The sequence below is a fragment of the Diaphorina citri genome, unplaced genomic scaffold, assembly GCF_000475195.1.
Source record: "Diaphorina citri unplaced genomic scaffold, Diaci psyllid genome assembly version 1.1 scaffold1526, whole genome shotgun sequence".
NCBI lineage: Eukaryota > Metazoa > Arthropoda > Insecta > Hemiptera > Psyllidae > Diaphorina > Diaphorina citri.
In genome coordinates, this window is record NW_007378952.1 from 46,918 (window position 1) to 58,537 (window position 11,620).

General features: G+C 37.3%; 1 protein-coding gene across 1 annotated transcript in view; it reads left to right on the forward strand.

The window, feature by feature from the left end:
- Window positions 1-11,620, forward strand: part of LOC113470337 — a 24,339-nt gene that overhangs the window by 616 nt on the left and 12,103 nt on the right. The gene's annotated exons all lie outside the window — the stretch shown is intronic.

The following is an 11,620-nucleotide window of genomic DNA, read 5'->3' on the forward strand; positions in this document are numbered from 1 at the left end:
AGCCATGTACCTTATGAGGTAAATTTTGGCCCCGTTTGGGACATTTTAAAGTCGTCTTAGTTGGGGAAAGCTTTAAGAATGTAGATTTCACCAAGAGATTGAAAACCTAGAAAAAAACGTTCACACAAGAACCAGAATAAGCATAAAAATTGAAAAAGTCAACATGAGACATATATTATGACTGTAAAATCTTAAGTACTTGGAGTAGCTCTTTGTATTAAGTAACTCTTTGTAGTAGAAGAGATGTGTTTATAAAACAATACAAACACTTCAAAAATTTTCATTTCAATGGCAGCATAGTGTGAGGTGTGACTGTGTGATTGATAAGATGCCAATAACATTCCATGCAAATCATTATTTATTTGTTTGTTTTATTTTGCCACACTCAAACAACAAACAAGGTCACTTTCTTGTTTTCCCCTAATTTATTCTCCTTGGACACATTATGACTTTATTTTACAGACTTTAATTAAAGAAGGACACACTATAATAAATATAAAATTAAATAACGAAAAAAAAATGAAGGAGGGAAAAAAATATGGCATTACACATCATGAGAAAAAAACATAGAAAACACAAAACAATGGGAAAATAGATCTCCTGATTTTGTATGAAAAGACGTTTTAACTTGCAATTTTCAAGTCCTGGTGATCAAGGCTGTATTTCCAAAAGCAACTTTTTGCTTCATATTTCACAAAATAAAATTATAGGTAATGGTTTTTAATACTTTTAAAAAATTGTTGACATGGGAGCTGATCACATACATACCTACCTACTACGTAACTTGGCCCAGTGGTTAACAAAGAATTAAGTGGTCCACCAATTTGAAAAGGTTAAGAACCCCTGCTGCTTTAACAAATTCCGATCTGTAATCTAAACTATTTCTATTATTAATTTAAATGGAAGTTATCAGAGGAACCTTATCTGCAACTGCAACCCACTCTTATCAATTTATGTTTATCTATAGGTACCTACCTGTGGTACTTAGTCTATGTATATATAGGTATTAACAAGCTGGGCCCGTCCCTCCGGGAATTTTTTAGCCCATAGTTTATTCCATCGTGATTAGAGAAAATCAGTACCTATGTATACCTACCTAATTTGTTTAATATTCAGTTTACTATCATTCTTGATTTGATTTTTTGATTTTACTTTCATGTAATGATTTAAAATCAAGTTGTTGTAAAGCAGAGCCTTTTCACAACTTTTGTAGATATCACAGCATAAGTGCCTCTTTTACAATCAATTTCCATTTTTCAATAATCTTTGAACTTTGAACACTGGTCATTCCAGCTTTACTCCATACACAAAAACCCCAAAAGATACGAATCTACACTGGTAATACCGCCACTGGTCGCTACTCGATTAAGTAGCTACTCAATTGTTACCTACAGCCAAAGATTAGTGGAGATGACAAGTTTCCTTATGTCTATGGTAAAATATTAGTGGAGATATCAAGTTTCCCTATGTCTATGGTAAAATATTAGTGGAGATGTCAAGTTTCCCTATGTCTATGGTAAAATATTAGTGGAGATGTCTAGTTTACCTCCAGCCAAAGATTAGTGGAGATGCCAAGTTTCCCTATGTGTATGGTAAAAGATTAGTGGAGATGTCAAATTCACCAGGTTAAAAATTAGAACTCACTTCGTATTTCAATGAATCTACTTACTAAGGTAGTACCTATACATGTAAAGTTGTATAGTGTAAAGTGAAGACTACGTACCTACTTATGTTATGTTTCCATGCACCAATACAATATTATGCATACAAGCTATAATTGTATAGGTATACATATTAATAAGGTACCAACATAGAAATGCGAAGCAGTTATCAGTGTAAATTGTGTAAGAATAGACGTCTTAATACTAATACATAGTAGTAACATGCCAATAATATACTTATCTAGGTACTTAAATCATTGGGAACAATACCTATCTATTTAGGTAGGTATATGTAATGTAGGTACACATTATGTACATAGTGAGTAGGTATAGAGATTTAGAGTATGAAGACTACTTAATACCTATTTATGTTATGTTTACATGCATCAGTACAATATTATGCATACAAGCTATTGTATAGGTACCTACATAGAAATGTGAAGCAGTTATCAGTGTAAATTGTGTAAGAATATCTACTAATACAGAGTAATAATAGTAACATGCCAATAATATACTTATCTACGTACTTAAATCATTGGGAACAATACCTATCTATTTAGGTAGGTATATGTAATGTAGGTACACATTATGTACATAGTGAGTAGGTATAGAAACAAAATGTATTGTTGTCAATGGATGTGAATACAATGCATTTTGCATTGTGAAGGTCAACAATCCTTCACTTAACATATGTATAGATAGGCTAATAAAGTACCTCATATTCACTACACTACACTAGGATAGATAACTTGATAGACACTTGAGTAGATAAACACTAGCCACTACTTGAGGTTAACGCTTGTATAGATAGGCTAATATGTACCTCATATTCACTACACTACACTAGGATAGATAACTTGATAGACACTTGAGTATTAGATAAACACTAGCCACTACTTGAGGTTAACGCTGGAGGCGTTCTCTACCACCTAACCCTTAGAGCTTTATGTTTATGTAGGTACCTACCTGTGGTACTTAGTCTACGTATATATAGGTATTAACAAGCTGGGTCCGTCCCTCCGGGAATTTTTTAGCCCGTAGTTTATTCCATCGTGCTTAGAGAAAATCAGTACCTATGTATACCTACCTAATTTGTTTAATATTCAGTTTACTATCATTCTTGATTTGATTTTACTTTCATGTAATGATTTGAAATCAAGACTAGAGCCCGTCCTCCCTTTATTCTCAATATAATGTTTAAGTCACCCATCCATTTATTGGCCTTTCTCGGCGTAGCTTAACACATGTGACGCTAAAACTGGTCTTGAATTATCGACTGAAGTGTTATCTAAAACTTTCTCGCTTTGAGTTCGTAGGTCGTCGCGACAAATTTCAAGATCAGAGCTCATTTGTGTGAGAAAATGTGAAGAAAAATCCCGCAAAAACCAGTTTTTTTGGCTTTATTGTTTTCTGGACTAAATTTGCACCACCATTTTCGTGATCCTGGTAAAAAGACCTTTAATTTGATATATAGGTCGACCAGGTTTGGATAAGTCCTTCTATGGGGACAGACTGACTGACGGACAGACCGACAGACGACACCGAAGCGAATACAATAGTCCGTCCACTATACCTTTTATTATTAGTAATAATAAAGGAAGGACGGACTAAAAAATCGGTCGAGTTATTTTCTCGTGAAAAGAGGACAGCAAAAGGTCTATCAGCGTAACAGATAGACATACATGTACAACTAGTGGTTTAAACCCACTTCTAGATGTGCTAGGGAGAGGCGAATTGGATTCCTTATTACTTTCCTTATCCTATAGGAAGGAAAGTAATGTAATCGGGTCAAATTTTAGATGGTCAGTTTTTAGTGCCAAAATACGTTTTGAGGTCCCTAGAGCCTAAATCCAAAGTTTCAGCCATTGGTCCGTGTGTGTGTCTGTCTGTCTGTCTGTCTGCCCGTGTGTCTGTCTGTCTGTAAACAAAATATCTCGAGAACGGTAAGAGCTAGAGACTTGAAATATGGTATGTAGCTGTAAAATGTGACAAGGATGCGACACGAAACTTTTGGTTAAGACCGGTGCAACGGTTGGCGGCATTTCACCGCTTTTTGGCGGTTTTCGGTGTAATTTAACAATATCTCGGGAACGGTATAAGCCAGAGACTTGAAATTTGGTATGTTGTTCACAAATGTGACAAGGATGCAACACAAAGCCTTTGGTTAAAATAGGTGCTGCGGTTGGCGGTATTTTGACCGCTTTTTGGCGGGTTTCGACCGCTTTTTGGCAGTTTTCAGCTATATCGACTAAACGGTTAGAGATATTGTAAATGTTACAACAGAACACCCAAATAAGCACCATTCAATAGGATAAGGAAAGTCGTGTGATGTTCACACCAGATTTTTTTTTCCGCTCTTTTCTTCCGCCTCAGTATTCTCCGTTATTTATTTTAACTTCAACACACATACCTAGTAAAAAAAAAAAAAACACACACACAAATTTTCCAAGCTTTTCTTTTTCATTATTTTCCATGCTGTAGTTCTACATTTCCTTCAATTCAATTCATTTCGCAGTAGCTTTTTGAGGCAGTATAACTAGGTAGGTAATGTATTGATTTTTCTATGTAGCTTTAACATATTACTTATCGTCTTACTCAAAACAAGTACCTATTTATTTCCGAGTTGTGAAAGGAATTTTCGCAAATGCTTAAATTGCTTGGGTAGGTAGGTACTATTTGGCCAATTTAACCCTAACAACCCCAGCAGCTCATAGGTAGAACTTTGGACTCGCATTCCGGAGAACTGGGGTTCGAGTACCAGTAGCGTCATGAAAATTTAGTAGCGTCATTTCGAAGTGAACAGTTAGAACTTTTTAGAGCTATTTTATATAAAGCTAAAGCCTCCATAGATTCTTGCATACTTTCTTAACCTTGAATTCTTTAGATAACCCGATTTGAATAATATGATAAGTTGATAACAGTAATTAGATAGGTAGGAGTAGGTAGGGGAACATGGGGCAAAACGGCACCTCTAGTGCTAAAATTTTTTTATGAGGGTAAGTACCAAAAAAGACCGTTTTGTTCATTTTCCCCCTAGATAAATAATACTTCTGAGCAAAATGCCGAATTTGGTATTTATGGACTTATCAAGTAGAGGTACCTATTGTCGGCATGAGTAAACTTTATCTTTAACCCTAACAACCCCAGCAGCTCATAGGTAGAACTTTGGACTCGCATCCCGGAGGACTGGGGTTCGAGTACCAGTAGCGTCATGAAAATTTAGTAGCGTCATTTCGAAGTGAACAGTTAGAACTTTTTAGAGCTATTTTATCGAAAGCTAAAGCCTCCATAGATTCTTGCATACTTTCTTAACCTTTAATTCTTTAGATAACCCGATTTGAATAATATAATATGATAAGTTGATAACAGTAATTAGGTAGGGGAACAAGGGGCAAACTGGCACCTCTAGTGCTAAAATATTTTTATGAGGGTAAGTAGGTTCCAAAAAAGACCGTTTTGTCTATTTTCCCCCTAGATAAAAAATAATACTTCTGAGCAAAATGCCGAATTTGGTATTTATGGACTTATCAAGTAGAGGTACCTATTGTCGGCATGAGTAAACTTTATACCTAATGTCCATAATTATCAGACCGATAATATAATTGAGAAATTAAATTTAATGTTGTTTTATTTATTTAGCTTAGAATGATAGGCATAACCTAAATAGATCATGTAATTATGTACTTGCATACTCGGAAGTTGTAGATTACCTTGTTAATCCTCTGGCCATTTTGGGATAAAAGGGTTGTTGACATGAACAAGGAAAAAACTGTCTTCTTTTAAAAAGGTTTCATAGAGGGAACTGTAAAAAGAGGTTTGATAGAGGGAACTGTATAAAGCGAAGAGGAAGAAGAAGAAGAAGAAGAAGAAGAAAAAAACGATAGAGGGAACTGTAACTGCGAAGGTCTTATCGTCCCGAAAGCGAAGAAGGAAGACAGGATAGGAAAAAGACGTTTCAAGAACAAAACTTACAACCTCAATGAATTAATAATCGCTCAGGGTAGGAATCGAACCCGCAACCTAGCGCTTACAAGGCAGACGCGCTACCTTCCAAGCTAACTAGGCTGACAATCGCCCCTTTGTAAGTTCTACAGTTTACTAAAACCACTCTGGGTCAACTGGTCAGCTGCCGAAAAGTATCACTGGGGAAGCACCTCAGATTACATAACCGCGCATTGTTTCACTATTCTTAATCACACCTCGAGTAATCACCGGTAATTTCTGATTGGACCACTTCAGATTCAGGTCGCGAAAACGTAACATATCTTTGCAGTGTGACTATACATTACTAACATATTAGTGGTTGAATGACCTGTAGGACTCAGGCAAAGGGCCCTTAAAAGGGGTTGTTAAAAGTCAAATCGAGGACAAAATCTAAGGTGAAAATTTATTTTAGGACTTTGTCAAATTTCACCAAAATCGAACCAACCGTTCAATAGTTATGGCGAAGCAAACAGACTTTGTCTGTCTGTAACAGACATAGACAAACTACAGTGAATTACCTATTGTAATAGAATGTAAAAATAAAAACACAGGGAATTTTGCTTCTAAAAATGTCCTCTTTTGCTCAACATGCGGTTTATATAATGTAATAGGGTAATTAATTAAATAGGGTGTTGTTGCGTGAATTTTCTGTAATAAATTCACTTTGAGTAAATAAATTTCAAATTGAGAAAGCCAACCTTATCAGTTCAGGATAAAAACCCGCTCCAGGCGGGAATCAAACCCACTTTTCTGTAGGTAGATTATACTGTTTCTTGCGCCAGCATAAAGTCAACATAGCACTAAAGAGCAGGCCGTAAGAAGTACCTACCTACCTACTACAACACCTACTTATCTATCACCTAGGTATATTTACACTGAATTTACATAATAGGTATAACCAAGTAGATATTGGTATCATTGATTTAATTCTGACCACCAACTGTTTTCGCTATCATCTGCACAGAAGGCCGAAATGATTCAGGGTTACCGCACAGGCAAAAAAAAAAATCATGTTCTTCTATTGTTTCAAAATAGCTAACGATAGGTAGGTATGTACCTAACACCATAAATTATTTGTAAAAAAAAAATATCGGTAGTAGGTATCTATGAATGGATATTTACAGTGTTATTGTCTTATTGTGTGCTGTTAGTAATCCACCTTTTACATTGTAGGTTTGTGCATTGTAAGCGACATAGCGCTTGCAAGACAGACGTGCTACCCTCCACTTTGAAGTTTTTGATTTAAACTTTTAACCTGAAAAGTTTTGGAAGGGTTTTTCAAAAACTGGGGGACCTTTCTGACTAAAATAGGTCATTACCGCAGCTCTGTCGCGGAAATGCGTTCTTGGCATGTTCTACCCCAGCAATGCCGTAGTGCGCTGTCTAAAATAAATGTCAATCATACAGGCGTTTTTCCTTAAAGTCAGTACCTATGTATATTGACTGCTCAAGAAAAGTGTCGGTACAAAACTACACTGAGAAAAAAACTAGGGTGCCGGCAGCCCAATCGGGTGACTGGGTTCCGGCACTCTAATAATTAACTCTATATCGGGAATTTTGACACTATAATATAGCATTCCTACAGCCTAAATCAGTGCCCTAAATCACCAAAGTATGGAAAAGTATTTACAATTCCATATTTCGATATGATTTTTGTCCAAATTCAAAATTCTGCTTTTCCATTGGCTATTACACTTGTAAGATACTTTTCCATACTTTGGTGATTTAGGGCACAGGGGAAGTACCTAACCCAATAATAGAGTTCTTCCACCCTAAACTTGTGGCACTCTGTCACATTTTTTTTTTTTTTTTTTTTTTTTTTTTTTAGAGGGGCCCCTTTAATGTGACCCCGCCGAAAAAACCACACTTCTTTTGATGAAATTGGATCTTGAAAAAGTTCGTCCAGTTCAGATTTATGTGGCGTATGGTACAGGTGGGCCAATAAATGGTAAGTTTTTTAGGTGGGCGAATAAATGGTACACTTACCCTACATTATTTGAATACAATAATTCACCTTAATACAGTGTAGCACACCGCAGATTTGGCTGTTTATGTATACGTAGGTAACTATGTACTAAGTACCTATGGGATATAGGATATAGATATCTATAATTTGTTATTACCAGATCTATTGTCTTAGTTTTTCGTTCAATATCTAACTTACCATCTCAAGGTCTTGCGGATTTGTTCAAGCATGATGGTGTGGTTATCAAAAACAATTTCTTTACTATATCATGATTACCTATATTTAGGTATAGGATTACCTACCTCCATTATAATAAATAGCTACAGAATACACTTATTCCTATTTTCATAATAGATTACGAAATTATTAAGCTGTCGGTCGGGTCTAAAATTGAATGAGAAAATTAAAATTTCCTTTATGTGTTTAAGATGTTTCACAAATTTAATCCAAATGTAACAAACTGTAAATTAGCTATATGTATGTCGTCTTATCAAAAGCGAAGAGAGAAAGAAGAATAGGAGAAAGCCAACCTTATCAGTTCAGGATAAAAACCCGCTCCAGGCGGTAATCAAACCCACTTTCTAGCGCTTAGAAGGTAGACGTGCTACCATCCAAGCTTACTAGGCTGGCTAATTTAATATAGGTTTTGTACTTGCAGTCAGCAGTTCATTCAGATTTTACAGAAATTCACACATTTCATGTCAAAGTAGAGTAATGAACTCATGAAATGAGGAGTGAAATCGTAATTCAGAGAATTAGGACAGTTTATACTTAAAGTATAATACGGTTAATACCTCAATATAATTAAGGATATCCAATAAAACTCACCAACAGCATAAAATCCGTGCAGTAAACTTTTTAATGTAAATAAATATAAAACCCTAAAATTTCACATGCATGGACATTATTTTTTTATTGGATTACGAAAATTTCAGCGTTATAGGTACCTACTGCCAGAAAGTAAATTTTACTGTCGTAAATTTTTCAAACTCTGTCTCTTCTGGTACCTATGCATCACTGATTTAGGCTGTGGAGGTGGGGGCAGGCTAAAGAAATCGAAAAGGTTCACTGCGAAGAGCATCCACTCGTAAAATTTGTAGCCAAAACCTAATGTCAGCCCAAAGCAATCACCCTAGCTAGGGCTGACTGAGAGGCTAATGAAAAACGCCGACCCCGGAAAAGAAAAAGAAGAAGAGGTGGGGTGGGCAGCCACTGAGCCCCTGTATTTCGGCAGTTACCCATACTTAGGGTGACCATAATTTTTTTGGCACAAAGCGGGACGCAGTCCTTTTTGGACGAAGGGGGGGGGTGAGGTACAAACATATTTTATACCCACTTAACTAGGTATTGATTTGATACATAATATTGTATGATACATAATATTGTACAATATTGGAATCGTAAAATGGATTTTTTTCCCGAGCTCATTGCTCTCAATGATAATATTAGGTTCGGACCAGCTAAAACGGGACAACATCGGGACTTTGGGCAAAAGCGGGACATTTTAGCGTCCCGAGAGGATTTCTCGGGACAGCGGGACCAGAGGCTCCAAAGCGGGACGTATGGTCAGCCTACCCATACTGTCCACAACTCCACATAAATCGTACCATTACACAAAATCTTCTTACTTGGTTGTTAATTAAAATAATCGATTGCTCAACAGAAGGTACTTGCTTCATTACTTGGTCATGGTAAATTTTTTTCGTCTGTGATTGCGTCATTAGGGACTTACGTATTTTTCGCTAATTCCATTTGATGCTAATAAAATTGGTGATGCTGTTATGATTAGGTAGGTACTATCTGCTATCTGATTTAATGGACCAGACCGTCTTGGTAAGTCAGGCAAATTGAAACCAAATCAAATTGTCTTTTCGTCTGTGATTGCGCCATTAGGGACTTACGTATTTTTCGCTAATTCCATCTGATGCTAATAAAATTGGTGATGCTGTTATCATTAGGTAGGTACTATCTGCTATCTGATTTAATGGACCAGACCGTCTTGGTAAGTCAGGCAAATTGAAACCAAATCAAATTGTCTTTTGCAACAGCTGTCAACCAATAGCTAGGTAGGTAAGTAGGTATCTATTAAACCTTAAATTAGATACCTTCCTGAACGTACTACTACCCTTGGTTCGCTTAAAAGTTACTTTTCGGCAACTCATCCTACCCATTTCAACCCATTGGTTTCCGAGGGTGTCCAATTGAATTGGCCATGCGTTCCGTCTTGCAAAGTGCACTACACTGTTATAGCCATTGTGTACAGTTCCATTGTATTGATGTTACAGTTTAAACATTATGCAATCGCGAAATTATTCCTTGCGATCCATATATACCTCCCTGAACGCACTACTACCCTTAGTCCGTTACTTTTCGGCAACTCATCCTACCCATTTCAACCCATTGGTTTCCGAGGGGTGTCCAATTGAATTGGCCATGCGTTCCGTCTTGCAAAGTGCACTATACTGTTATAGCCATTGTGTACAGTTCCATTGTATTGATGTTACAGTTTAAACATTATGCAATCGCGAAATTATTCCTTGCGATCCATACCAATTCAGTTACGGTATCATTACTGATGGTGTGATCTCCGATGTTTTAGTGTTGTGAGAAATGAATGGTTGATCTATGATCTCGCTTAATTTGAATCTAATTTATCTAGAACTGTCTATGGAACACTTCATCTAATGTCTTGCCACAGGGCAACAGGCTCATCCTGCTCCTTTGGTGTCCCGTTAAGGCCCTTTTTTCTGGATTTTACAGCTCACCTCACCACTAAGGTCTTATCGTCCCGAAAGCGAAAAGAGAAGGAAGACAGGATAGGAGAAAGCTAGGGCAACAGGCTCATCCTGCTCCTTTGGGGTACCGTTAAGGCCCTTTTTTCTGGATTTTACAGCTCACCACACCACTAAGGTCTTATCGTCCCGAAAGCGAAAAGAGAAGGAAGACAGGATAGGAGAAAGCCAGCCATTCCGTTTTGAGAACGAACCTTATCTGTTTCGGATAAAGTCCGCTCCGGGCGGGAATCGAACCCGGGGCCTAGCGCTTACAAGGCAGACCCGCTGCCCTTGAAGCTAACTATAACTAGGCTCGCAATATTTAGGTTCAACTATGCTTTAATATTAAAGGCCCCTTTAGCCCTCCAAAGGGGCCTTTAATTTTAAAGCATAGTTGAACCTAATATTTAAAGCATATTTTACATTTAAAGCATAATTTTAAAGCATATTTTACATTTTTTGGGGGGGGGGGGGGCAAATTGAAAAGGGTATGTAAATACGGTTATTACTCATTACCAAAAATAAAGTTTGCTGAAAAAATAATGATAAAAAAAGTCACGTGAGTGACAAACATTTCACCTTCCAAGGCCATGGTTATCAGACATTTCGCCATCGCGTCTTTCTCTCCTGGGACCCTAACCTTCTCATTGTCCCAATCGAGGCTGAATCCACCCCCAAATATAGCCACCAACACGTGATATACTTACTGGCTGGGGGACGTTAAACAGAGAGAAGACTAGCGTCTGACTGTGGGACTATAAACAGGGAGGAGAACAGCTAACCCTAACCAGCCTAGCAAGGTGGCAGTTCCTCAAAAGGTTCTCTCCGCTTTTAAAGACCAAGCACAAGTCCTCACGATGGTTGACTGCGGTTCAGGACGAGCCAGCCAATTTAACATGGCTAGAGCTAGAGACCGTATAATCACAGTCCAAAAGTTGGACACCACTAGACTGCAAACTACCAAAGTACACTTGAACATTATTGACCTTGAACTTTGCACTTTGCCGGAACAATAGGTTCTGATTGGTTGGCTGATATCTGCGTGGTGTATTGGACCATTAGGACTAGGATACTCATTGGTGCATTGAACTTGTGCCGAGGTTCGGACGCTCTTGCTTGCCATGTAGAAAGAAGGTCCCTTGTTCGATGCCCACAGTTGACACTAAGTTTGCACTCGTATTTCGATTGTAAATTTTTCGACTAGAATGATCAATGATATCTACCTACTGTTGGTA